General features: G+C 34.5%; 1 protein-coding gene across 1 annotated transcript in view; it reads right to left on the bottom strand.

The window, feature by feature from the left end:
- RAB10 (RAB10, member RAS oncogene family) overlaps positions 1 to 27,721 on the bottom strand; it is a 63,054-nt gene that overhangs the window by 23,249 nt on the left and 12,084 nt on the right. The gene's annotated exons all lie outside the window — the stretch shown is intronic.

Raw genomic sequence — 27,721 nt, forward strand, 5'->3', positions numbered from 1 at the left:
AATGATGTTTTCTAGAGAAAGTAACAGGGTCCCCAAGAAAAGACATAGATACTTCACCTTTAGAGTGAAACTCATCATTTGACAAACTCCACAACTGTTCACTTAGCTTCCAATGAGCTTTTTAGAGTTTCAGGCCAAAACATGGAAAAAGTTCCAATGAGATACTAAAATAAACAAGCAAAAACAAACAAAAAAGGGAACCTGGAGGAGACAGGTGCAATGCATAGGAAAAGATACAGTTCCTTTTATCTTTTCAGAACAAGATAGGTGGAAAAGGTAGGGGAGAAAAAGAATTTGAACTAGAAAACTCCTGGAAATTAAAGAAGTAGAAATAACATATTCAACAGAAAGGCTGTAAGAGAAAATTGATTTCTCCCAGAAAAATACAATAAAATGACAAAGAATGAAATATATGTGAGATATGACAAGTTAGAAGATCAAACCAGGAGGTCAGACATCTAACTCATAGAAGTTCAAGAAAGAACAGAGAAAATGACACATAGAATATAGTAATTTTAAAATTATGCAAGAAAATTTAACAAAATCAAAGGACTCTATTTTAGACTGAAAGACTCACCAAGTGCCTAGCATAAAGAGTAAGATCTATACCAAATTACATTATTGTAAAATTTAGGGGCTAAAGATACTCTCAGGAATAAAGATAGTATTATAAAAGCTTGCAGAGAAACAAATTAGGCTATATTAAACAATCAAGAATAACAACTCCGAACTACTCAGACTTCTCAACAGCAACACTAGAATCCAGAATACAAAAAGATAATGTCTTGGGGGGAGGGTATAGCTCAGTGATAGAGTGCATGCTTAGCATGCATGAGATCCTTGGGTTCAACCCTCAATTCCTCTATTTGAAATTTTTCTAAAAAGATAATGTCTTTTAAAAGTATTTTTGAACTATAAATAGCCAAATCAAATGAAAGAGTAAAATAAAGGCATTTCCAGACATGATAGATCTCAAAATATTTAGCTCTCATGCATCTTTTATAAGGCAACTACTATGAAATAGGAAGAAAAGAAATCCACCAAAGAGAGTGAAGTAAAGGGTAGTTCAGACTGGCCTAGAGAGCAATCAGTTCAGAAAAGAATGAGGACAGAAAACAACTGGACAGAAAAAAAAAGAGAAAGTTCTAAGAGGTCTGCCTCCTAAGAGGGGGAGAGGATGAAATGGCATCAATGGAGTTTGTATGAAAAGAATTCAGAGGATTTGGCAATTCTGTTGTAGAGTCTAGGATAAAGTATGGATAGTGCCTTGAAATCTATGCATACGTAACAAAGAAGAAACTATAAACTACAGTAAAAACAGAAGTTATCCAAGAAAGGAAATGCAATTATAGTATACTTCTTGGTTTAGAGTGAACAAACACATGTATTATAACTATTTGAGAAGATGAAGTGAGAAGCCTCAAGAGTATCTGGTGGTATAAGAATATTTAATTCTTACCTTCCATAACAATAAGAAAATTTCTCAAATTAACTTTTTAAAAAGTTAAAAACATAGGACTAGGGAACATGGGGTTGAATATCGTAAGAAAAAGCCAAAAATGTTTGGGAAAGATAACACCTAGGTGATCATGGAACAGGATTTATTGCTGTTTCTCCTGTTGTCATTGGCCTTGAAGTGCTAGCTGACTTCTAAAACTTTGTAGTTGCTATATTAATAGAAATAAAAATTCAGTTAACAGAGGAAGAGGTATGTTTATAAATGTTCTCTCCACTACTCAAACACTCCAACTGGATCACTGAATTTCTAGCATGGCCCCAAGATACCCCTGTAGTCTCACTCCTTCTAGTCTTCCTTCTATAGTCACCCTGAAACAAAACTTTTACAGCTGTGCACTTTCTCCAAGCAGTACCTTTGTCACTCCAGTGTGTACTTTCTATACCCCCAAACAAATGTTGGAAAAACCTATACTTGAGATAGGGTAGAAGTTTTTGATAAAATTTAGGGATTAGAGTAAGATCAATAGCTTAGTCACAAACAGAAGCTAGGAAAACATATCACCCTTTAAGATTCTGCCAGGAGGAATCAGATTCTCCTTTAACACTATCACTTATTAAATGACCATAGGCTAGAGTAAAATTATAGGGTTTAATCCAACCAGTGATTCTTTTTCAGGTTCTGCTTATGTAAAAACATAGTAAAGGAAATCCCCACTTTTTACAGATTCTTGGGCCCCAGTTCAAACAAGTTATTTCAATTTACTGGAGTCTAACTCACTTATCAATGTTCTGCTCCTCAGGAAAGTGAGAAACAATATCAGCAAAAAGATGTGCCTTAATAATGTTGCAGGAGCACCATCCAGTGGCGAGAAGAGTAACTGCAACTTCTAGCCACTACAGGTATCAGTTTTCCAAAGCTTGGCTTCTGATGACACACACATCAATACATAGTAATTAATGCAGGCAGAAACAACCTATACAACAAACTGCAGACAACCAAAGTTTATAACAACTTATAGCTAAATATTCAATATCTGTGCCTTAATATCTGTGGTTATTAACAAGTGGAAATCAAGTGTTTTCAAAACATCAGAAAAAAATAAAAATTATATACCTACAATCCTTTGAACTTAGCTTAGTCTGGAATTTAAGAGATCAAGTCTAGTCCTAGTTCTGTCATTAACAGTATAAATTTGGAAAAGGCCATTTCCCAATATGGACATTAGTTTCTTTACTAGGATGCAGATGTGAAAATGCAGAATGCAAAAAAGTTCCCTCTGAAGATCCTTCCATATAACAGTAATAGCTTAGTAAACACTGATAATTTACAATGCGTCAGGCACTGTTTTAAGCCCTTTGCATAGATTAACTTATTGAACCATCAGAACAATCTTAGCCCATACTATTATTTCCATTCTACAAATGAAGAATAAAATAAAAATCAACAGCAGCAGCAAAACAACAAAAAAACCCAAATACCCCACTAATATTTACTGGATATTACTAAGCATTTCACATATACCGTCTTGTCTAATATTCACAAAAACCCTTTGAGAAAGTACTAATATGCCTATTTTACAAAACAGAAAATTTATGGTAATTTACTTAAAGTCACAGAATAGGTGGCATAACCAGAACTCAATTCCATGTCTGCTGGATTTCAGATAATGCACACTCATCACTACTTTAAGTTCAGTAACCCCATTTTCTATTGAGGTAAAATGCACATAACATAAAATTCACCATTTTAAAGTGAACAATTCAGTACATTCACAACATTGTGCAACCACCACCTCTATCTAGTTGTAAAACATTTTCATCATCTCAAAAGGAAACTTCATACCCATTAAGCAGTGGCCTTCCATTATCCCCTCCCACTACTCCCCTGGAAATCACCAGTCTGTATTCTGTCTCTATAGATTTAACTATTCTGGATATTTTGTATAAATGAAAACATGTAACAGATAATCTTTTGTGTCTGGCTTCTTCCACTTACCATTTTTCACGGTCCATCCACATCACAGTTCAAATCAGTACCTCATTTCTTTTTATGACTGAATAATATTCCATCATATGTATATGTACCATAATGCACTTATCCACCCATCTGTTGATTGGATTGGGCCATTTTCACCTTTTGGCTTTGGTAAAAGTGTAGCTATGAATACACATGTGCATGCGTTTGAGTACTTGTTTTCAATTCTTTGGGGTATATACAAGGAGTGGAATTGGTGGGTCATATAATAATTTTATGTTTAACTTCTTGAGGAACCAATGTTTTCCATAGCAGCTGCACCATGTCACTAGCAATATATGATGGTTCAATTTTCTACACCCTAACAAATGCTTATTATTTTCCTGTTTTTATTTTAAGTCATCCTAGGGGGTACATATGACGTGGTGCCTCACTGTTGTTTTGATCTGCATTTTCCTAATGATTAATGATGCTGATTATCAGTTCATGTGCTTGTTAGCCATTTGTGTATCTTTGGAGAAATGTCTTGTCCTTTGCCCACTTTTAAATCAGGATGTCTTTCTGCTGAGTTTGTAAGCGTTCTTTGTATCTTCTGGATACGAGACTCGTATCAGATACATGATTTGCAAATTATTTCCTCCATTCTGCAGGCTGTCTTCATTTTCTTGATTTCCTTCGATGCATATAAGTTTTCAATTTTGATGAAGTCCAATTATCTATTTTTCTCCTTTGCTGCATGTCATAACTCCACTCATTTTTAACTTTTGAAATTCAAGGACAGGATACATGCCTGGGAACTGAGAAATTACTGACAAAACCAAAGCTAAATTCAACTTTTTCCAACTACATCCTAAGCTGTAATAGAGGGATAATACAAGCATTTCTAGTGTAATGTAATATATGCCTATACATGTATTATCTATGAACTATTTCATGTCATAGTAATGTGTGTTTCAGTAGAATAAATTAGACTATATACTTGGCACTGAACGAAACAGATAAAAATCCTCTGTTGAGGCAATTTACATTCTGGAGAAGAGAGACAATCAATCAATCAAATGTTAATAGTGTTAGTAGTGATAAATGGTATAAACAAGAATGGAGGGAGAGCTATTTTATATAAGGAAATCAGGGAATGTCTTACTGAAGACCTTTGTGCAATGACCTAAAGAGGTTTGGGAACAAGCCATGTGAATATCTGGGGAGTGTTTCAGGCACAGGAAATAGTAAATACCAAGGGCCTGAGGGGGAAATATGCTTGAAGTGTTCAAGAAAGATAGTTAGGGGTTTGAGTACGGTGATAATGAGCCTTCTAATCCATGAATGTGGTAGAGTTCTCTGTTAAATAGTCATTTGAGCTTTATTATGATTAGTAACTTGTTAGATATATCTAATTTTTTTAGTGGTTGTGCTAGGGTTTATAATATACATTTTTAACTCAGCAGAGCTTATCTTCAAACAGTATTATACCACTTCTGGTATTAATATAAGAACTTTAAGCTCTCTCAGCAGTATTCTGTAGTTTTTAGTGCCTAGGTCCTTGTACATATTTAAAGTTTCATTTTCCAGTTGTTTACTTCTAAATATAAAATTCTTTCTGTGTACTGACCTTCCATCCTGTAAACTTGCTACATTAACTTAATAATTCTAGCTGCTCTTTTTTTTTTTCGGGGGGAGGTTGCTGCTTAGAATTTTCTATGTGGGTGTGTGTGTGTGTGTGTGTGTATATATATATATGTATGTAATGTATATATTATATATATATACAAAATCAGGTAGTTTGCAAACAGGCACTTTCATATCATCTCCCTTTTGAAACTGACTTGTTTCTCTTGACTTATTGTACTAGCTAGAACCTCTAATATCCAATATATTGTTGTTTTGTACTTGATCCTTAAGAGAGAAAGCTTAGACTGAAAGCTTTACCATTAAAGTATGTTAACCTGTACATCATTGAGTAGATTGAGGAAATGTTCTATTCCTAGCTTGCTTAGATATCATGATGCAAAATGAGGCTGGCATTTTGTCAAATGTTTTTCTATACCTATTAAAAATGTTCATGATTTTTCTTTATTCCATTAAGGCAGCTAACTAAAACTGATTGAATGTGAAGACAACACTGGATTCCTGAAAAAACCCCATGTGGTCATGACATATATTCATTTTATAAGTTCCTGGAATTGATTTGAAATTATTTAGATGAGAGTTCTTATGTACGTGTTCATGAAGGACATTTCAATGCTAATTAGGAACAGGTCTTATCTTTGTCTGGTTTTCGTATTCAAGACAAGGCTGGTTCAATAAATGATCTGAAAGTGTGCCCTCCTCCTATATTTACTGAAAATAGTTTAAGATTGGTATTTTCTTCCTTAAATGCTTGATAATATTCACCCAGTGAAGCTGCCTAGGCCTTGTGGTTTCTTTCCAAGATTTTTAAATTTAAGATTCAATTTCTTTAATATATGTCTACTTACTTCAACCAATTACTCAAGATGAATGGTGAAATATCCAACTATATAATTGTGGATTATCTATTTCTCCTTCCAATTCTGCCAGTTTTTGCTTTAGAAGTTTTGAAACTGTTATTACATATATAAGTATGATAAACTGACAGCTTTATCAGCATGAAACATCTCTATTACTGAAAATATATCCCTTGCTCTGAAACCCACTTTGTCTGATATTAATAGTCATTTGAGCTTTTATGGTTAGTAACTTATTAGATATATCTAACTTTTTTTAGTGGTTGTGCTAGGGTTTATAATATATATTTTTAACTTAACACAGCTTATCTTCAAACCATATTATACCACTTCTGGTATTAATGTAAGAACCTTATAGCAGTATACTTCTCTTTTCTCCCCTCCCATTACTGGGCTATTAGTTTTTAAAATTTTTTATCCTACATGTTATACTTCTACATTTTACTTCTAAATATTATGAATCCTATAAAACATTAAAATTTTTGCTTTAAAGAGTCAATAGTCTTCGAAATAAATTAAAATTTGAGAAAAAAGTGTTTTATATTTCCCCACACATTTACCATTTCTTAACCTCTTCATTCCTCTGTGTAGATCTGAGTTTCTAACTGGAATGCTTTCATTCAACCTGAAAAACTTAACATTTTCAATAGTGCAAGACTGTCAGCAAGAGATTCTCTCAGGTTTTGTCTGGAAAATGTCTTTATTTTGGTTTTATTTTGAAGGATACTTTTGTTAGGATTGAATTCTAACCTGACAGTTTTTCCCTTTCAGAACTTTATTTTTTTTAAACCTTTATTTATTTGGGGGAGGGGGGTCAGGTTAGTTTATTTATGTTTTAATGGAGGTAGTGGGGATTGAACCCAGGACCTAGTACATGCTAAGCACACACTCTACCACTGAGCTATCCCCTCCCCGCTTCCTTTCAGAACCTTAAATATATAATTCCACTGTCTTCTGGCTTGCAACTATTTCTTCATCTACTTCCCCGTCCCCCTTTTGGGAGAAACATAGATTTAAGAAACTTTTTATTTTGAAATTATCTTAATAGAAAAAGTTGCAAAAATAGCACAGAGTTCACATATATCTTTTATCCAGCTTCTCCTAATGTTAACATTTCATAACCATAGTAGATTTATCAGAAACAAGAAAGTAACACTGGTACAATGCAATTAATTTAACTATAGACCTAACCTATCAGTTTTTTCACTCATCTCTTTGTATTCTAGGATCTAGTCCAGGTTCCCACTTTGTATTTAGCTGTCATGTGTCCTGAGTCTCCTCCAATCTGTGATAGTTACTCAGTCTTTTCCTGTCTTTCATGATCTGGATAACTTTAAAATACTGGTCAGGTATTTTGTAGAATCCTCCTTTATTTTGGGTTTGTCTGATGTGTCCTCATAATTAAAGGTTTTGCATTTTTTGGTAAGAATACCACAAAACACCACAGATCTACTGTTTTACCTTTCCTGGTTCATTGTATCAAGGAGTATATATTGTGAATGTCTTCTTTCTGTTATATTAACCTTGATAATTTGGTTGAGGTAGTATCTACTGAGTCTCTCTCCACCGTAAATACATTGTTTTTCCCCTTGTAATTAATAATTTCATGGAGAAAATACTTTGAGATTATGCAAATGTTCCTCTTCACCCCTTTACCCACTGATTTTACCATCACTGGGCTGTGCCTGTGATAATTATTACTGCAGTATTTGTTAAATGGCAATTTTGTGTTTCAGGCATTGCTTTACACTTATTAAACTGGAATTCTTCATTTACAATTTGTCCCTTCTACCTACCTGTTTATTTGTGTTTATACAGACTAATTTGGACTAAGGGATATCTTATTCTACTGGTAATATGCAATACTATAATTTCATTTCAGCTTTGGCCATTAGAAACTCTTTCGGCTTGGATCTTACATCCTTTTGAAATATTTCATCCTTTTCTGAGCACTTCTTTGTTTTCTGGCACCAAAGATGTTCCAGGAGCATCTAGCATTCCCTGTACCCCAGTTCTGAAATCAACGCATTCTTTAAAGAGCCCTGGTTCCTTTTACTGAAAAATTGTATGTCGAGTCCAAGAACTGGGCACTAGATATGCTCACTGCTACCAGATAGTTACTGCTTCTTCTAGGACCTCCCAGAGGACAGACTGAAAATATATTTATTTACTAATCCATGCATATATACACATGTATATTTCCATAATCATCTGTAGGTATAATATATAAAACCATGAGTTCGTACTGATAATTCCGATCACAGTTCAACAACAGATTTCCTTCTAGCCTTCTTTCTTTCCTTACTTGTAACCTCTTTAACAATTAGAAAACCCTGGCTCTTATTATCTAAAATATATATTTACATGTTCATTCCTACTATATACATAAAGTAGTTTCAGACTTGCTAACCCACACCCTAATGAGAAATCAGATTTACTAACTAAAATACATTTTTTACAGTTCTTTTTAGTCTTACAGTATCTAGTCAAAATACTGTTTTCTAAAGTTACTTTGATTATTCTTTTCTTCATCCTCAGTGTGGTTATGTTGCTCATTTTTTGGTTCACATTGTTTTCCAATAAAAGTCAACAGTTGTTCTTATCTTTGCCCCTCTGTACATATAATGTTGTCTTTTTTCCCTCTGGCTTCTCTTAAGATTTCTCTTTGTAACTGGTTTTTAGCGACTGAATTACTATGTGCCTCAGTGTGATTTTCTCTGTTTATGCTACCTAGGTCCATAAAGTCTACAGGATTATAGCTTTCATCATTATCTGGAAAACTTTCAGTCATTATTTCATCAAATACTTCTTCTGGAACCACAGCATTCCCACCTCCCAACCTGGACTCCAAATGCACATATATGAGACTACTTGTTCATGTTTCACACATCACTGAGGTTCTCTCCCCCATCCCCCCACACCAGACTTTTACTCCTCTGTGCTTCATTTTGGATAGTTTCTATTACCTTACACTGATCTTTTCTTCTGCAGTGTCTGATCTGCTTTTAAGCCCATCAGCTGAATTTTTCATTTCAGATACTGTTTTCCAGTTCTAGGAGTTCCAATAGCTCTTTCTTATATCTTACACTTCTCTTATGTTTATGCTTTCTTTTAAATGCCTACCTCCGTCTTCTAAAACCATCATCTCTGTCACTTCTGGATGTTTCCATCAACTGATTTCTCTCCTGGTTAAGGGTTACATTTTCCTATCTCTTCATATGTCTAGTAATTTTGGATGATACGCTGAACATTTTGTATTTTTATTAATGTATGCATTTTTTTTCAATGTTTTGTTCAGGTGGGCAGCTAAATTAATTGAGAATCAGCTTAATCCTTTTGAAGACTGTTTTTCAGCATAGTTTTAACGTAGGGCTGGAGTAGCCTCTTCTCTAAAGTTACTTTGGCCCTACTCCTAAGGAGTGCCATTTCTGAGTACTCACCCAAATGGTTCTGCTATTCAATGAGGTCTCACCATTCTGGTTGGTCAAAAACTAGAATGTCTCCCAACCCAATGTAAGTCCCAATACTTCTACCAAGTCTCTAGTAGTTGTTCTTCCTCTAATAGTTAGTTGTTCTTTGCCCAGCCCCTGGAGCACCATCCAGCTTAGTATCCAGCCAAAGATGTAGAGGAACTCCTCTGTAAATTTCTGGATCTCACCATGTTACTTCATCTTCTGTGGTAATCAATCCTGCAAATTCCAACCTCTTCAGTCTCTCTCTATCTGACTTCTATCTCCTTGGCCCAGCAAGACTGCCACACCCTGCTTAGGTCCTAAATGGAATCTAGCTTCAGAAAGAAAGCCAGGGAGATTACAGGACTGAATTTATTTATTTTCCTTCTCTCAGGGAATGCAGTCCTGCCCTGCACGTTACAAAATACCTAAAAAATCAGTTGTTTCATGTGTTTGTTTCAGGTTCCTAGCCGTTTATGGCCAGAGGGCTAGTCTAGTACCAGTAAATTACTCTGTTAGGCCCAAAAGTGGAAGTTCTCAACAGCTTTAGTGTCTTTCAAGGTTAAGCAACCCTTCATCTTTTTTGGAGTATGTTCCAGATCATTTGAGAACCTAATGAAAATCACAGATCCTTTGCCCATGCCCTCACACCAATATGTATACAAAATTTGAAGTATAATTTCAGGGCATTCATAGTCTCTGCCCCAGGCCCTCTGCCTTCGATTGTTCCAGAGGGTTGTAATTTATGGTACTAGTGTACTACACTATCATTCTTTCAAGATTTTAGGGTCAATTTTTGTTCACTGAAAACTTGCTAAGGCTGGAATTAAAAAATATGAGCCAAGGATTTTTTTTTTAAATCAAAGGAGACATTAAAAAAAGAAAAAGAGTATATTACAAAGTTCAGAAACAATCCAGCTATCATTCTTTCTCTACCTACAGCAGATAATATTTCTCACAATCTTCATAATGATATACTGGCAGTTTGATACTACAGACTGAAGAAACAAAGGTGAAGTAATCTGGATTTTGTACCTGACTTCCTAAATAGTGTTCTTTCATTACATGATTAATGAAAAGCAAATCATTTTCTTTTACTATTCCAGATCTAGTCCCTAGCAACAGCAATATTGATGCTGAATCATAAATATATCTATTTCATATACATACTTGTCCTTCATTCTTCTTTAACTGTCAAAACCTGGCATTCTTCTAGGACACTAGTCCTTACAGTACAAGTCAGCTGTCAGGCCAGATGTGCATGAATAAATATCATCTCAGAAGTCACCCCAGTTCTATGTACTCAAAATAAATACTTGCTGATTTAAATAAGGAAGGAAGTTGAGAGGGCAGAAATAGAAGGGTGAACAGGAAAGGGCAGCATTTTGGGATGCTTGATATTTAATTATCAAAAATCAATTGACTGGAATGTAAGGGTTTATTTCTGAACTCTCAATTCTATTCCACTGATCTGTATATCTATCTTTATGCTTGTACCACACTATCTTGATTACTGTAGCTCTGCTTTAAGTTTTGAAGTCAGGTAGTTTTTCTTCCAATTTTGTACTTCTTTTTCAAGATTATTTCGGCTGTTTTGGGTCTTTTTCATTTCCATATGAATCTCAGGAGCCACTTGACAACTTCAGCAAACAAGCTAGCTTGGATTTTGACAGGAATTGCACTGAACGTGTAGATCAATTTGGGTAGTTCTGCCATTTTAATATTATCTTCTGGTCCATGAACACTAGGGTATCCTTCCATTCACTTAGATCTTTTTTAACCACTTTCACAGTATTTTCAGTGTATAAGTCTTGCACTTCATTTGTTAAATTTAATCCTAAATACAGATTCTTTTTGATGCTATTGTAAAAATGGAATTATTGTCTTAATTTAATTTTTGGAAGTTTCATTGTGAATGTATAGAAATATATTTCACTTTGTATATTGCTCTTATACCTCATTTACAGACTTTAAAAAACCAAAGTAGCTATTCTAAAGTAACTGTACATTATATTACATTAAAATTGCATTCCAAATGACAATAAAAGTCATCCTAACAAAAAGTAATTTTATCCAAGTAAACCAAAGAAGTTGACATCACACAGTAATAAATAATAAAGCCCAAGAACTGCTGTATCTCTAAGTCAGGATGAATAAAGTCTTATTCGTTACACACTAATTTTAGAGAAACTCCTCTAATTCATAAGGTCATTAAGATTTTCACAAGCACTACAGTTGGAGAAGACGGCTGGGATATCTGATGAATTCCACAATATCAGTTAAGAGGCAGTAATATAAAAGCAAGAGAAAAAACACCATAAAAACAGGAAATTAATATGCGTCTTTATGCACAATAGATGTGATGTCTTTTCTCAACCTGCCAGATAAGTTTTCTTATTTGAAAATATAAAATTTCCTTTAATACTTATATTTGTAATATCCATATAGCATTTTAAATATTTACTTGGAATTTGCATTTTACCACCTACCAAATTTGGTAAAAATGAAAAAATATATAACCAATTTACATTTACATCTCACACAATTTCTGAAAAAAAAGCAAAAGCCATAAAAAAGTAAAACACAATCACACCTACTATGTCTTTTTTTGTTTTGTTTGTTTTTGTATATAGCGGTTAACATCTGCAAATCTCAAACTCACAAATTTATCCCTTGCCATCCCCAAATATTTTCCTTCCTTCCTTCCTTCCTTCCTTCCTTCCTTCCTTCCTCCCTCCCTCCCTCTCTCTCTCTCTCTCTCTCTCTCTCTCTCTCTCTCTCTCTCTCTCTCTATTATTGTATCATCTATTTTATTTTGGCGGGGAGGGGAGGTAATTAGGTTTATTTATTTTTAAACGAGATACTGGGGATTGAACCCAGGACCTTGTGCATGTCAAGCATGCTCTAAACCATGTGAGCTACACCTCCCCCTCACACTTACTATGTCTTAATTATTTTGAATTCAAAATTAGTGCAGTAGAAATAAGCTTTGCTTTGTTTCACAGAGGTCATAAGATTTATTTCATTGGAGTTGGGTATTTTCAGAGGTAGTTTTAAATTTGGCATGAGGACTTAATTCCTTGAGTCCCTAATGAATTTCTCCCATTCCTTTATTCCTGAGCTTTCTTTATAATGCTCCTTTGACACTCTTCTAAAAAAGGAAGGAGAAACTTTTTCATGTCAAAGAACTGAGCAAGTAGATTCTATGATAAAACACCATTTAGCTCCTTTTGCTGTCACTTCCACTGCCCAAAACTTTGAAGGCACCTTCCATTCCAGAAGATGGTGTTCTCCAGAACATGGCAGTATTTTCTTATATTCTTACTTGGTACCACACATAAAGAGTAACTTTGTCTCAAATAACTATCATGATCCCTACCAAAGCTATTCCAATCATATTTTGATGATCTGTTAGGTTTACACTATACATCAATAAGCAAATACAAGCATAGTACTGACAGTGAATTCACTTTAGAAATTAAGAAAGGTGTACGGAGCACAATGGTGAAAGGATGCAGACAAACGTGGTCTCTGCCACATACTAGTTGTGTTGTATTGGGTGAAACTTTAACTTCTCTAGGTCTGTTTCCCCCACCCACAGTAGGAATTATAATTTCAATCACCAATGTTGTGTGGATTAAATGTGTAAAAAGCCTAGGTCAGCATATAGAAAGCCCTCAATTAAACTATTAAATTGGTTCTGAACAACACTCTAGCTACGTAACTTCAGCCTTCTCCCAGTTTAATGTTTTGCCATGAGTGAGTCAAACTGTCCATCCACTTTTTGGCCTGCCCTTATCTTATTCACCTAATACACCGCCTTGATCCAGACCAAACTGTATCCCAGGCAGCAGCATGACTCGCAAGTCAGCAATTCTCTTCTCAATTTTCCCAGAACTTCTAGCCCTCTGTTGCTTTCTACCTCCCATCTCCTTTTATTGGGATTTACAACTTTTCACACATTAAAAGTCTTTCTAAACAGTTAAAAGGACTTCACATTCCATTTCTAAAGGCCACCAAATCTTCAGAATCTAGCACTTAGTTAACTGTTTCAAACTTATTAATGCATAATGCTTATTACTCTCCACATAATGCCATGACAACTTGTTATTTGGTCACAATACTTTTACTTCAGAATAACATTTTGCAATAACATTTGTTTATTCTGTATTAGATAAAACATAGCTACTTTAAATTCCTGTTAATTTACTTGACTTCCCCAAATCTTTGCATCCTCCTCCCCTCTAGCTTTCAGATGAGGTTTTGCTTAATGTTTTCCTTTTTCTGGTCTTAACCACCCCCCCACCTCCCCACCCCCCAGTTTCAAGTAACCTCTTCTCTAGCTGATTTATCAGAGAAACAAAACATCTGGTTAAACAAATTAGATCTGTGCCGATCCACACAGGACACCGCCAGCCAAAGCACAAAACCATTTCATTCCAACAGAGAAGTGGGAGGAGGTGGGTGGGAAGGATCTTCAAATGGCCATCAGGCAATAAATAATGGAGGAGATGAGAACTATTTTCCCTACTGGAAAATAAAGGATAGTTCTACTTTTGGCACCAAAGAATTTAGGGGACATGACTTGTTAAGAATGTGTGATGTGGGGGGAAAGGGAAGTACTAATAAAATTTAAACATAATGTTCTCTAATTCCTCAGCAATATTCCACTTTCAGTTATCTCAACTTGGCATCTTTTTTCTTCTAGTCTTCAGGAAGCCTGTACTTTCATACTGCTGAATGTAACTGCTTCAAAATTTAGAACCAGGCTTGTCTCTTCAAGACCTCCAAATTAATCTGAGGCTCCACCCCCAACAAATGTGAAAGAAGAACCTCTGCCTTTTCCCCCAACTTCTTTTCCCTCCCAGAGGTCTCTGACTTTTGTTAATGTTTTTATTTTATCTAACACTTATATATTGCTTACTATGTGCCAGACATGTACCAAGCACTATATATACATACTAACTCATTTAATCCTCACAGTAGCTTAGAGTTTTTGTGGATGAGAAAAACTAAGGCACAAGGAGGATAAGTAATTTACCCAAGACTAATTTACACAAAGCTACTAAGTGGCAGGACTGGCATTTTAACTCCATCAGTCTGACTCCAAGTCCATGCTCTTAACTATGAATGCCACCACTTCCGTTTTCAACCTAAAAAAATAAAATCTACAACTTACAGAATGCCTGTACAAGAAATTAGAGCAAAACTTCTCCCTCCTTTATAGGACCAATCTTATGTTGTATCCAGAGGTGATGGATGGCAAAGAAAAAGTGGGAAGAGTTAAGAGAGTCTTCAATCCAATAAAACACTACCAATGCTACAACAGCCTTTCAATTCACTGTTCCCTTTCTAAAGCCCCAAGGTTGTATGTAAGTTATTTTGAACATCATTTAAGTCACTTTTCTCCAAATCTCTTAAAGAAATGTTGCTTTATTCTCTCACAGAGGCATTACGGCTGGTACATTGCTATTTCTCTGTATGTAGGACTCTACAAATCATCTCTTGGACCATGCTAATATAGGAACTACAAAGACAATTCATATACCCCTTAGTATAGTTCCTGGCACATTGGTTAGCCTAAGGGTTAGATCATATTACTTTTATTACAGATAGGAAACAAAGGCCAAGAGATGAAGTTGTCTCCCTATTAAAAAAATATACTGTTAACAAAGCTAGTTTTCTGTTTTCAGTACAAGGTTCTGTCTACCACTTAAACTACCAAAAGATTACTACAGAGCAGAAAAAAGAAATAAAGTATTCCAGTTTATAGCCTCTGGAATTAGTTTTAAAATCCAAGGATTCATTCAGTCACTCAACTCAATCTCCCCATTCCATAACTTTCATCAACTACTCTTTCTTCTACTCTTTGTGCTACAGAACAATGATGGAAGGCACAAATCTAAAAAATTCAAGCCCATTTTTAACTCACATTCCTTTATATCAACCTCCTATTAATTGGTCATCTTGGTTATCTTTCATTGCAAACACAGAACAAATAGGGACATATTTTTCCATTTAAGGGTTCCCGGACTGCTAAAAAGCAAAGCATTCCACTTATAAACTTTTAAAATTAACTCTATTTCTAAACCAAAGAGAAATTAATAATTGTAATAACAATATAGAAAACATTAATTCCAAATTACAAAAGAGTACCCTCATCTGCTCTTTCAGTTACCTGAAACACCCACATGCCAGAGTGATAAATGCTTCTGCTTAGTGATTCCACAGCACGCCTACAGGAAGTCCTCCTTATCTAGATTCCAACTCACAAGGTTGCAAAAAAGAAGCTAAAGTTATAACAACATGAAAATACTAATAAATGGACAACTTAATGTTGTTGGTTATTGTTAGTATGTCTCTCACCAGATGTTCCAATAATACAGTGTAAACTTAACTACAAAGAGAGAGTGGAAATCCAGTAAGATGCACTGAAAAATGATAGGGAAGAACTGCTAAGCCACTAACAAAGGAACAGATAGTTAACAGATGAACAAAAATAGGTAAGAACGGCAGTAAAAGTGGACCTAAAATTAAAATTATTATGGGAGGAAGGGTATAGCTCAGTGGCAGAGTGTGTGTTTAGCGTGCACGAGGTCCTGGGTTCAATCCCCAGTACCTCCATTAAAAATACATAAATAAACCTAGTTACCCTTCCCCAGAGAAAATTAAAATAAATAATAAAAAATTACTGTGAATTATTATGATTAAGAGAGTCCCTTGAAGAAACCAATAAAACTTTTAAACATATTTTTATGACTCTTTATGTTCATATTGTAAAAGTCAAAAGATTCAAGGATCTTATTTATACTATTTTCTCAGAAAAAGTCTGCAACCATTCCAACACTAGATTCTTTTTCTCAGTGCTAAACAGTAACCAAGAATTAAAATTATTATCTAAATTTTGTCAAATACAAAACAAACTTGCTTTCGTAAGTTTTAATTTCATTTCTCAACAATTTCCCGAATTTGTCTGTTTTCTATTATTTGCTAGGAAATATTTTCACTGTTTTAAATGGATTCCCTTTAATCAGTATCATTATTTCATATATTATCCTATCATCTGACTTTCCATTTTGTGTCAGTCTTTCCTACTAGATTATAAATTGAGTTAGGATGGACCATAGAAGCAACAAAAGAGGTACACCACTTCTCAAACTTTTTCTTGAGGGACCCCTTTACATGCCTAAAATTACTGAAGATCCCAGCAAGCTTCTGTTTATGTAGATAACGTCATTAATATTTACCATATTGGAAATTAAGAAAATTTTAAAATATTTATTAATGTATCTTGAAATGATAAACCATAAACATACTTATGAAAAATAACTATATTATCCAAAACAAAAAAAAGCTTTGTGAGAAGAGTGGTATGACTGTACAGTTTTGTAACTTTAATGCCCAGCTTATTAACAGACTACAACTGAATTATCGTATCTGCTTCAGCATTCAATCTGTTGCAATATGCAGTTTTGTTTGAAATGTATGAAGAATATGACATATATAAAGAAAGCCTAGTTGCATACAGATATGCAGTTGGAAAAAGAAGTATTTTAACAGTCTATTCAGATCATTCTAAATATTCTTCCTTGACACTACAAAACTCAACAAGTGTAATTTTCTTAAAGATTAGCTGCAATGTGGAATCTAAAATCATGTCAATGAATTTTTCATTCTGTTACATTAGATCCATCAATTACTTTACACTTTGAGTGGATTTTTTTAATCCATGTACGATTTTATAACATATATTGGTCATTTGGAAAAAAGTGGTTCACTAAGCTACACAGTCCTTCCAAATGTTGACACATCTCATTACATAACATGAAAAAATTCATATTTGTTAATATCACCATGGACCTCATCAGGAAAATCTTTAACAATTGGAAAGCTGTCAAGCTCATGGAAGCAGATTCAAGTTATCCAAAAGTTTAATTTTCATTTAAAAGCATGAATTTGTCATTGGCAACAAATACTACTGTTCTATTCATCTGACAAAGTGTCTGCCAAATATTCAAGTTTAAATAACCGTAGGATGCCAATTGTTCTTTCAAGGATAAATGGTGTTCCATGAAAACGGTGGTCAATTCAAACAATTTTACAAGGGTTTTTCCTTGGAACAACCATAACTGTCTCAGAATGAGGCAGAAATATTTTAATTTGCATCCCACTTTGTCACACAGAAAAAGATGTGTGTTCATAAGTTGAGATTTAATAAAAGTGAAAATTGTTTCATTAAGGACATTCTTAAGTGAAATTAAGCTTTGTTTTTCTCCTGTGAGTCCATGGTGGTGAAGAATATATAAGAATATAACTAGTCCAGCTAAATGCCACTGCCTTGATTCAAGCTTAAGACCAGCAATTTTACACACCACTGCTTCTGTACCATGGTGAAAATGGCAAATAGTATCTTAGAATTAATACGAAAATAGTTTTGACTTTCTGGTCAAAAATGATCCCCATGTGGGATCTGTGGAGATTCGAATTTTGAGAACCACAGAGGTACACTAACATTTATTGAGAATTTACATGCTGTACAATGTGCTGGCCGCTTCCAGTATGAATTTCAGTTGCTCCCTGCAACAGTCTTCAAAGATGTGTTTTTTTAAACAGATGAGGAAATTTAGGTGGAGCCAAAAAACAAATCCAAATGTTTCTAATTGCAATGCTTCCTATTACCATGTTTAAAACCTGGCTCTGATATATCTGACATATTATCAAAAGCAAGTTATTTGCTTCATCACGTGAGATGATAATAGTTACACCTACCTTGCTCTCTTCACAGCATCGTTCAAGGCTAATAAGAAGCAGAAGTACTCTTTTCCTAAACTATATTAAGTAATATGAAACAAAAATCAATTCCAAAAAGGAAAAAAAAATCCTAGAGTTTCAAAAAGATGTACAGTCACTCTATCATGTGATTGTGAAAACTTACATACCTGTTTAAAAAAAGATAAAACCAAATTTAACACTGTATGCTCAAATCACAACTTTGATTTAATCTAATCTTTCCCACCATTTCCTACTGAGCTCTCTAGCTTATCCTTCTAAAGCAAGCTCTAATTTCTGAACTTCCCAGAAGAGCCAAAACCAAGTCCTCTATACTTTGTTAAAAGGCCAGGAAGTCAAACCCAGAAAGAGAGAACCTTAAGGTCAAGAAGGCCAACTACTGTGATAAAATCAAGGATGCATAACTTCAAGTCCAAGGAGCACGATCATTAAAATAACAGAGCTCTCACAGAATACCTGTAGTTATACAGCCATTATAGCTTAGTATAATAGGCAATGAAATGTAAAGATAAATCTAAGACTGACAAACACCAAAGTACAATGCTCTAAAACTATGACTGTTCAAAGCTATCTGAGTAAAGTTTTTTAAACGCTTTGTTATCTAAGACATTAATATCTTCAAGATATGTCTCAAAAAGCTTGAATTATGTAAAAAAATAAATCTGAACATGCAAAGAAAGACTGCAATCCAAGAGTTCCAGGGACAGTTAGGATTATCTTTTTTAACTACAGATGTAAAGATGCAGTTTAACTGATGCTACTAGGTAGATTCTTGCTACTGGTGACAGGACCACTAGCTTCAATCACAATTCAAAGAAGAAATTAAGACTGCTTCTATTAGGGGGAGTGAGTATAGCTCACTAGTAGAGCACATGCTTAGCATGCACAAGATCCTGGGTTCAATCCCCAGTATCTCCATTAAAATAAATAAATAAGTAAATAAACCTAATTACCCCTTCCCCACAAAAAAACAAAACAAAAGACTACTTCTATTAAAGCCAACTTTTGGTGCATAAAATTCTCAAAGCATCTCAATGCTGTTTTGAGGGAAAAGAGACTGCACTGGACACTAAGAGTGTACTAACAGTCAAAATTAAAAATACATATATATGAGATTATAGACAGGTATGAGGCAAATCTGAAATTCTCAAATTTAAAACACCAGAAAGTGTATCAGTAGTCTTGTCCCTTAGCTATAGTACATTGTACTCTCTCCTCAATGACAAATCTGCATGAACTGATAAACTGCTCTGCAAAAAACAAAAAACAAAAAACAAAAAAACCCCAAAAACCTTTTATTAAAATACAATAAATAAAACATACATACAACTCTTTCTTCTGACTTCTACAGAAGAGGTATGAAATGTCATTAAGTTTGTTTAGCTGGCTTTAATTAAGTCTTGCCCACACAGTCTGAGAAAATGACTCAGCAAGACTCAGACCACATGTTAACTAGAGTTAAGCAATTACCACAATTAAGTTAAACATACATTTCTCTAGCATGTCCAATTTACAGATAAAAAAAGAGGCTCAGAGGTTAAATAACTTGCTTAAGCTCACAAAGCAAATTAACCATGATTAGAATTCTGTCCCCTGGCTCAATATTCTATTTGGCACTAAAAAACCATTTCCAAAAACATTAAAGGCTCACTGTCACAGTCACCAAAAGGTACTGTCACATATACTCTCTCTCTCATGATCCTTAAAGATTAAGTCACTCAATATACAAACAAGAGTTTAAATAAATACACTTTTGATAAGTCTTTAGGAAATTCTGACTCCAGTCCATTCTGCACATTGTGTGGGCCAACCACCCTTTTAAAATTTGAATCTAACCATGTCACATCCCTGCTTAGACCTTCAATGGAATTCAGATCATTAGCATGGACTACCAGGCTCTAGATGATCTGGCCAACACCTACCTCCTCAACATCTACTGCTTCTGCTTGCCTTACCTGACTCACACCTGCAACACAGACCTTTCAGCGCTTTGAACTAGATAAACTTCTTCACTCATCATGGACCTTTTTATGACCATTTCCTGTTTGGAATGTTCTTCTTTCTCTCCTCTTTTCTCCTACCTAACTTCTAGTAATACCTCAGATATCAGCATAAATATCAATTCTTCAGGACCAAATTCCATTAGCCACCTCTCCATTCTTTGAAATAGATTAAGAATAAAAATCTGTGTATTTTGATTTCACAATGTATTTCCTATTCACAGCAATTATCTAACTAGAGAATTATTCTGATTTGGGGTTTTTGTTTGTTTGATGAATAAGTTAGTCCCAGGGTCACTACAAGTGCTTTCTAAAAACACCAAATAAGCCTTTACGTGAGCAACAAGCAGGAATACAAATCACCCTAAAGCATATGGTAAAAAGACTGGAGACTTTTCTAATGAGATTTTGGTTCACAACTGGACTTATTATGAAAACATTAGAGAATTAGACCTTGAGCAACTACTGGTCTTGCCATAGTTGCCCCTCCCCAATAAAGCTTTATGGATAAATAAAAAAGTAACAAAAAACCTATGGAACACTTTATTTATAACTGTTACAAAAAAGCTGCAATATTCTACCAATTGGTGAAAGATAAGCTTTAGATGCTAAAATTCAGAAATACACCGACTTAACTTTAAAATCTGTGATCAAGCTGATGATAAATATGAATTCAGGCAGCGTGTAATTCCTGTTACATGTCATCAATCATACTTTGGAAATGTTTGAGTCTTTAAAGAACTAAATCTAAGTATCCTAAAATGGTACTGAACTTTTTTTTTTAAATAAATGAGTCTTCTAAATTTTGGTTGCATTTTTAAAAATCAGATAGAAGTATCTATCAAAGTATTCAATGAACTAAAATGTCAAAAACATCTTCAGATTTTGAAGCCTTTGACAAATTTCAGTTCCTGAAATAAAAGTCTGCAAACACGGAAGTGTCAAACAAAAATGTCAACAATTTCCAGTGTGTAAACCTGAAAATGCAACTTAGAGGACTGCAAAAAATTGTATTTAAAAAACACAACCATACTGGAAAAAAACATTCTTGAGAGATATACAAGGGACCTAGAATTAGAGAAACAGCTAATAAAGGTACATGAATATGACAGAAGGAATATTCTGCCTGGGTCATGTTTTTAATAAATACTTAATGTTAAAAAAAAAAGTTTTACTTTAATAAATATTCATTTTTAAGAATTAAAAATTCTTATTTTTAAAAAGTTTTAGAATAGATTAATAATAGTATCAAGTATTTCAACAAATCATGTAACTATTTTTAGCACCCCCTTTCACTCTCAAGACTGTTTCAGTGTGTACAAAAAATTACATGATCACTCGAGGCATTAGGCATATTCATTTTTCTTCACTGTCTCTACAAGACCGTCCACAGTGCCCACAGTGAGTGAGTACTGAATATATGTTTATTAACTGACTGAAGAGCTTATCCCTTCAACCTTTCTAATAGAGCTTATAAAGATTAGTAGAGACCTCACATAAATGAATTCACAAATAAAGGGGGGAAAATCCCCATCCCCATCATACCATTAACTATTTCACGTAAAGATATCATTAGTTACTAGTTGCCTAAATTTAGAACTCTAATGGGTCCCTTGCTCTCTCATCAGTCTTGTCCGCAACATCTAATGACATCAAATCTTTAATATCTTATTTCTCTCACCTTCCCAACTCAGAACATCATCTCTCTCTTGGATTCTACCCAGCATTTTGCAAATCTGTCTCTCTGCCTCCATTAACTCCCATGTTAATAGTTTGGTATATATCTCTTCGTGTTCTTTTTCAGACATCAAAGTACAGACACAGTCATCCCTCGGTATCAGTGGATGCTCAAGCCCCTTACTGAAGGCCTTCTATATCTGCAGATATAGTGGGCCAACTGTAGCACACTTTTTGAACAGAAAAAAAGTCCTACTTTATTTTTTTGATCTTGTTGCTTATTTTATATATAGAAGTTTGTATCTGCTAATCCCAAACTCCTAATTTATCCCTCCTCCACCCTCTTCCCCCTTTGGTAACTGTAAATTTGTTTTCTATGTCTGTGACTCTGTTTCTCTGTTTTGTAAATAAGTTCATTTGTATTATATTTTAAATTCCACAGAAGTGATATATGATATTTGTCTTTCTGACTTAAAATACAAGAACCATATTAGATATATACAAAACTGTGTTCAATATACAGTATATAAAAACGGTATGAAATAATATAGAGAAGTCAGGTAAGCAGATAAAGTGGACAGGGAAGACTTCACTGATAAAGTATTTGAGCAGACACTTGGAAGAAATGAGGGAATAAGCCATGCGAACACCTACAGAAAGTAGCTGAAGACAGAACAAGCACAAAGGTCCAGAGGAAGGAGTACGCTTGGCAAGTTCAAAGAACAGCAAGGCAGCTGAAATACCAGAGACTGGACAAAGCAATGAGTTAGGAATAGAAGATGAGAGCAGAGAGGTAACAGGAGATGAAATGACATTGAGCCCTAAATTCTCTGAGTGAGATGGATAACCACTGAAAGGTTCTGAACAGAAGAGTGACGTGATATCAATTGTTAAATAAGCTACTGGAGATGTCCTGTCAAGAAGAGGAAAAGAAAGGGGGGAAAAAAAGAAGAGGAAAAGAAAGGGAGCAGGGAGATCAATTAAGAAGTTTGTATAATAATCCAGGTAACAAGATGTCATGGATCAGGATGGTAGCAGTAGAGATAGTAGGAACTGGGGAAATTCAGAAGGCAGAGCCAAAAGAATCTGCTGATGTGGGATGAGAGGCATCAAAGATAATTCCAAAGTCTTTGGTCTTGACAAATATTTGAGTGAATTTCTACAATAGTCCAGGTCCTGTACAGGTTGTCCCATTATTCCATTTAAATCAATCAATTTTGCAAGGTAGACATTATTAGCCTCTGTCTAAAGAGAGGCTCAGAGAGATTTTAAAACCTGCCTGAAGTCAGAGATAACACATGTTAATTAATCAAATTTTTTTCACTACATCATCCTCCCCTTACCACAATGGCCACTACTCCTTAACTTCCTTGCTGGATTCCTATCCTGTCTACACTTAAACATTGGTATTTCTTACAGTTTTCAAAAAAGTCTTCTCTTCTCATTTCATATTCACTGAAGCCACTATGACTTCAACTACTTTAATTCTCCAGACTAGATTCTACCCCTTACCTCCCAGACATAATATACAAATGTCTACTGAACATATTCACCTAGAAATCCCTACAGGCACATGTCTCAACTCAAAAACTTACTATCATGCCTCTGAGACCTAACTCACATATTACCTAAGTTAGTGGTATCAATTCACCTAGCCAGTGGTAGGAGCATTAGGAATATGTGACATGGATCTAATCCTGCTACTCACTACCCCATCTATAGACAACCTGACTGCCAGATCATACAAGGCCCTTCACACTTGGCACCACATAACTTCTAAACACTTTATGCTCTAGACCCAAAATGCTGATAAATAGGGGACTGGTGGACTAAATCGTGATACATCTGATGAAAACTAGGTAGCAGTTCAAAAAAATGCAATTATTTAACACTCATAAGGAACAATCTCCAAGATACATTGTGGGGAAGGAAAAAGAGAAAAATATACAATTATTTCTGTGATGTATTTAATAGTAAAATCTTTAGCTTGTATGGAAATCATCTAGAGGGCTCTATCAAAATACAGATGGCTGAGTCCTACTCAAAGAGTTTTTGAGTCAACAGATGAGAAGAAGAACATGAGAAGCTGCATTTCCAGCAAGATACCCAATGATGCTAGTGCTGCTGTTAAGAGATCCACACTTTGAACCACTGTCTTCACAGTCACTGCACATTTCAAAAAATGGATCATTCTTTGTCAACTTTTAAGAAAATCAATCCACCACAGATTGTTCAAATTTCCCAATGGCCAAGGAAAGTCAAATACTGTCTTAAAAGCAAACCATCCATTGAAGCAGATTCGTGGCAGTTTTGTGAGAAAATTTAACTGACAAATAGCAAGGAGGATGAGCCAAGCTGCAATACTACTCCACAGTGCATTTCAAAATCTACAAAACAACATATGCACAGTTGCACTGCATGTATCATTGCATGTATCATGCAATAACCAAGCAGGCACACTGACACCACTGCTTTACAGTTTATGTGTTTTACAGTAAAAGAGTCAAGAACAAATTAACAAAAAATTTTAATTATTTGCTCTGGAAATTAAGTTAGCTATAATGCTTTCCTTAAAATCAATGTTTAAAACCTCCACTTTTTTCTTTTCAGCCACTCATTTCCATCAACCAACAAATTCACCTAATAGCAAATTATAAAACAGACTGTATTTGAAAATACAGTTCCCTAACAAATTCTCACTCAACTGAGCAACGTTAAACTCAGCAAATTTGCTGAAATCCAACAGAAGGTCAGGAAAAAAAGGCAAAATGTTTGAAGAACAGTCCACTCAGCAGGAACATTTTTATGGAGCTAAAGTATCCCAAAGGAGACAGAATGTCAAGGATGAGGATGCTACCTGAGACCAAGGAAAGTTTTGAAAGGGCATACTGTGCTTAAACTAAATCACTGCTGGAGTTGGAAATCACCATTCAATAAGAAGACCACAGACTAGGGCAAAGAGTAAGAACACTGATATATGTATACTGCCTCATCACTAATGCTGTCAATACTGCTTGCTAAAGAGCATAACCTAGCAAAAAGTAAAAATCAGCTCAAGAAAATGTGTTGGGAGCTAAGGAAGAAAGTTTAAAATGACTTGTGATTTAAAAAAAAAAAAAACCCTGTAATCTGTGACACCTACACATAAAAACATCTTAATAAGAAATTTTTTTCAGAAGAGAAACTGAAGAAAAATTAAAGAGGGGAAGTCATGATATTATAGTGTAAAATATCAGTTACACTGTAGTTTATCAAGTTAACACTGAAATTATTTCTATTTCCTTAAGCACACATGAACCATTAGTTACAAATACCCCACAAAGGAAACAGTTCACATGTTGCTTATAGTTACTTGTGCTATGTAAGATATTACTATTAAATTTTTATTAGAATATTTTATTATACAGAGAAATACAAACTGCTAGACTCTGATTTATGATCCAGAAAGCCCACTATTCTCAAGGGAGGCATATCAAATTGAGAGCATGGTTGACTTCCTGAAAGTCCATCTTAAAGGTTAGATATAAGCCAGTTTCACTAAGATGCTATTTATGGTTCTGACGTTCACATATCTCTGCAGACCCTTTTTGAATCCATTTAAAATAGAGAAGTTACTTCTTTAAATGTTTCATTCAATATGGAAAAAAAAATCCTTACATTTATCCCCCAAACTGGTTCACTCACATTTTAAAGGATAACCATGCAGCAATCCTAGTACTTGAGAAACGGTAAACAAATTTTAAATTTACCTGATCCAGGTTTATAAATTTTTAAAATTTATTTATGATTGTATTGTTTAATTATTTTATTTTGGTGGAGGGGGGAGGTAATTAGGTTTATTTATTTTTGGAGGAGGCAATGGATATTGAACCCAGGACCTTCTGCATGCTAAGCATGTGCTCTACCACTGGAGCTATACCCTCCTCCCAGACTCGTAATTTTGTTTGGATTATATTCACCCTCAGACTTCACTTTTCCATCAATGCATCCTAATTTTTTTCTTTTATGAATATAAGAAATAATTTTTATTATATTATAATAAATCATTTATTCAGAATCTTGTGAAAAATTATTCCATAAAAGTTAAACTGTGATTATACATAAGGGACCAAAACTCATTTTTATGTCTCCAAAATATATCAAACTTTCTACCTTGACAGAGACTACTGAAGACAAAAGAAATTCTTCCTATTGGCTACAATCATCAATTCACAAATCTGTAATTGTACAGTATAGTAATACAACTTTTAATCTTCATTTTAGCTTTCCTCCCTAAGTGTGTATCTGGTCTCATTTCCACTCGCTGGACGTGTCACCTGCATAACAGCAAAAGTTCTGCTTCTCTGGACTTAGTAATTATGGTTAAAAATCAAAGTCAATAAGGCACTAAGAAAACACCAAGTACTGTATGTGGCTTTAACTTAGGGGATTTGTAAACATACTGTTTGTTTTGATCTGGACTGTATTCAGAGATCAATGTAAGACTAGCCTCTAGACACGTGTAGTGTTATTCACTAGCTGGCTGTTTAAAACTCTACATCTTAAAAAAAAAATTCTGTCTTTCTTGAGCTATAGCAATTATGACTCTGTAAGAAAAGAAAACACAACAGAAAAATAAGATGTCTTAAAGGGCATAAAGCTTGTATTTCCCACAAATGTGAAATGTCTTAGAAGAGCAGCAAAGATACTGAGAATCAGATTCTAACTTCAAGTGCTGAGACAGCAGTAGTACTTTGGTACACTTTTCAAAATTCCCCACCACAGCTAAAATTCCACAGGACAGGCACCAAGTCTGGACTACTCACCACTGCATCCCTGGTGCTCATAAGAGGGTGCCTGACACATTGTAAAGCCTCAATTTTTTTTTTAAATAAACAGCAAAAACTAAGGCTTACAGCTTAATTTCTTAATTTATTTTTGAAAAATGACTATGTTGCCCTTGAAATACAGATCTTTAATCTATTTTGAATGAGACACCACATCATATACAAACTCTCTTAAGAGACACAAAAGCAAATGTTATCAAAATATTGGCAACTGGTGAACCTAAAGGAAGGATATAAGGGGATTTACTGTAAGACGTATCTTTTCTGTAGGTCTGAAATTTTTCAAAAAAGAAAAGTTTTTAGAACTCTTATTCACTTAAGCAAAGAGCTAATGCTTGAACAATTATTTTGATTTTATACTTACCTTCCATAGCACTCATGTCCATTTATTATGCTGAGTATATACCTCCACACACAAAAATATGCAAAAAGAGATAACTGGATTTTTAAAAGTTCACACATTCATTAATGTCTAATTTAAGGGAGGCAAAGGCAATTTAGTACAACTGAAAATATATAAAGAGGCAGAATAACTCAATACTCACACTTCGTAAGGACAAATATTTACTGAGGAAGTTTCAAACCAACAAAAATCAAGAGTGGAACATGCTGGGGAAACTAGACAGCTACATGTAAAAGAATGAAATCAGAACACTCTCTAAAACTATATACAAAAACAGACTTAAAATGAATTAAAGACCTACACGTAAGACCGGAAATTATAAAACTTCTAAAGGAAAACACAAGCAGAACACTTTGACAAAAATCGTAGCAATATTTTTTTGGATCCATCTCCTAAAACAAAGGAAGTTATCAACAAAACAAAAAGACAACCTACTGAGTAAGAGAAATATTTGCAAATGATATGGCTGATAAGAGGTTAATATTCAACATGAACAGCTCAAACAACTCAACATCAAGAAAAACAAACAACTCAATTTAAAAATGGGCAGAAGAACTAAATAAACATTTTTCCAAAGAGGAAATGCAGATGGCCAACAGGCACATGAAAAGATGCTCAACATCACTAATCATCAGGGAAATGCAAATCAAAACCACA

This window comes from Camelus dromedarius, chromosome 15 (assembly GCF_036321535.1).
Source record: "Camelus dromedarius isolate mCamDro1 chromosome 15, mCamDro1.pat, whole genome shotgun sequence".
Lineage (NCBI taxonomy): Eukaryota > Metazoa > Chordata > Mammalia > Artiodactyla > Camelidae > Camelus > Camelus dromedarius.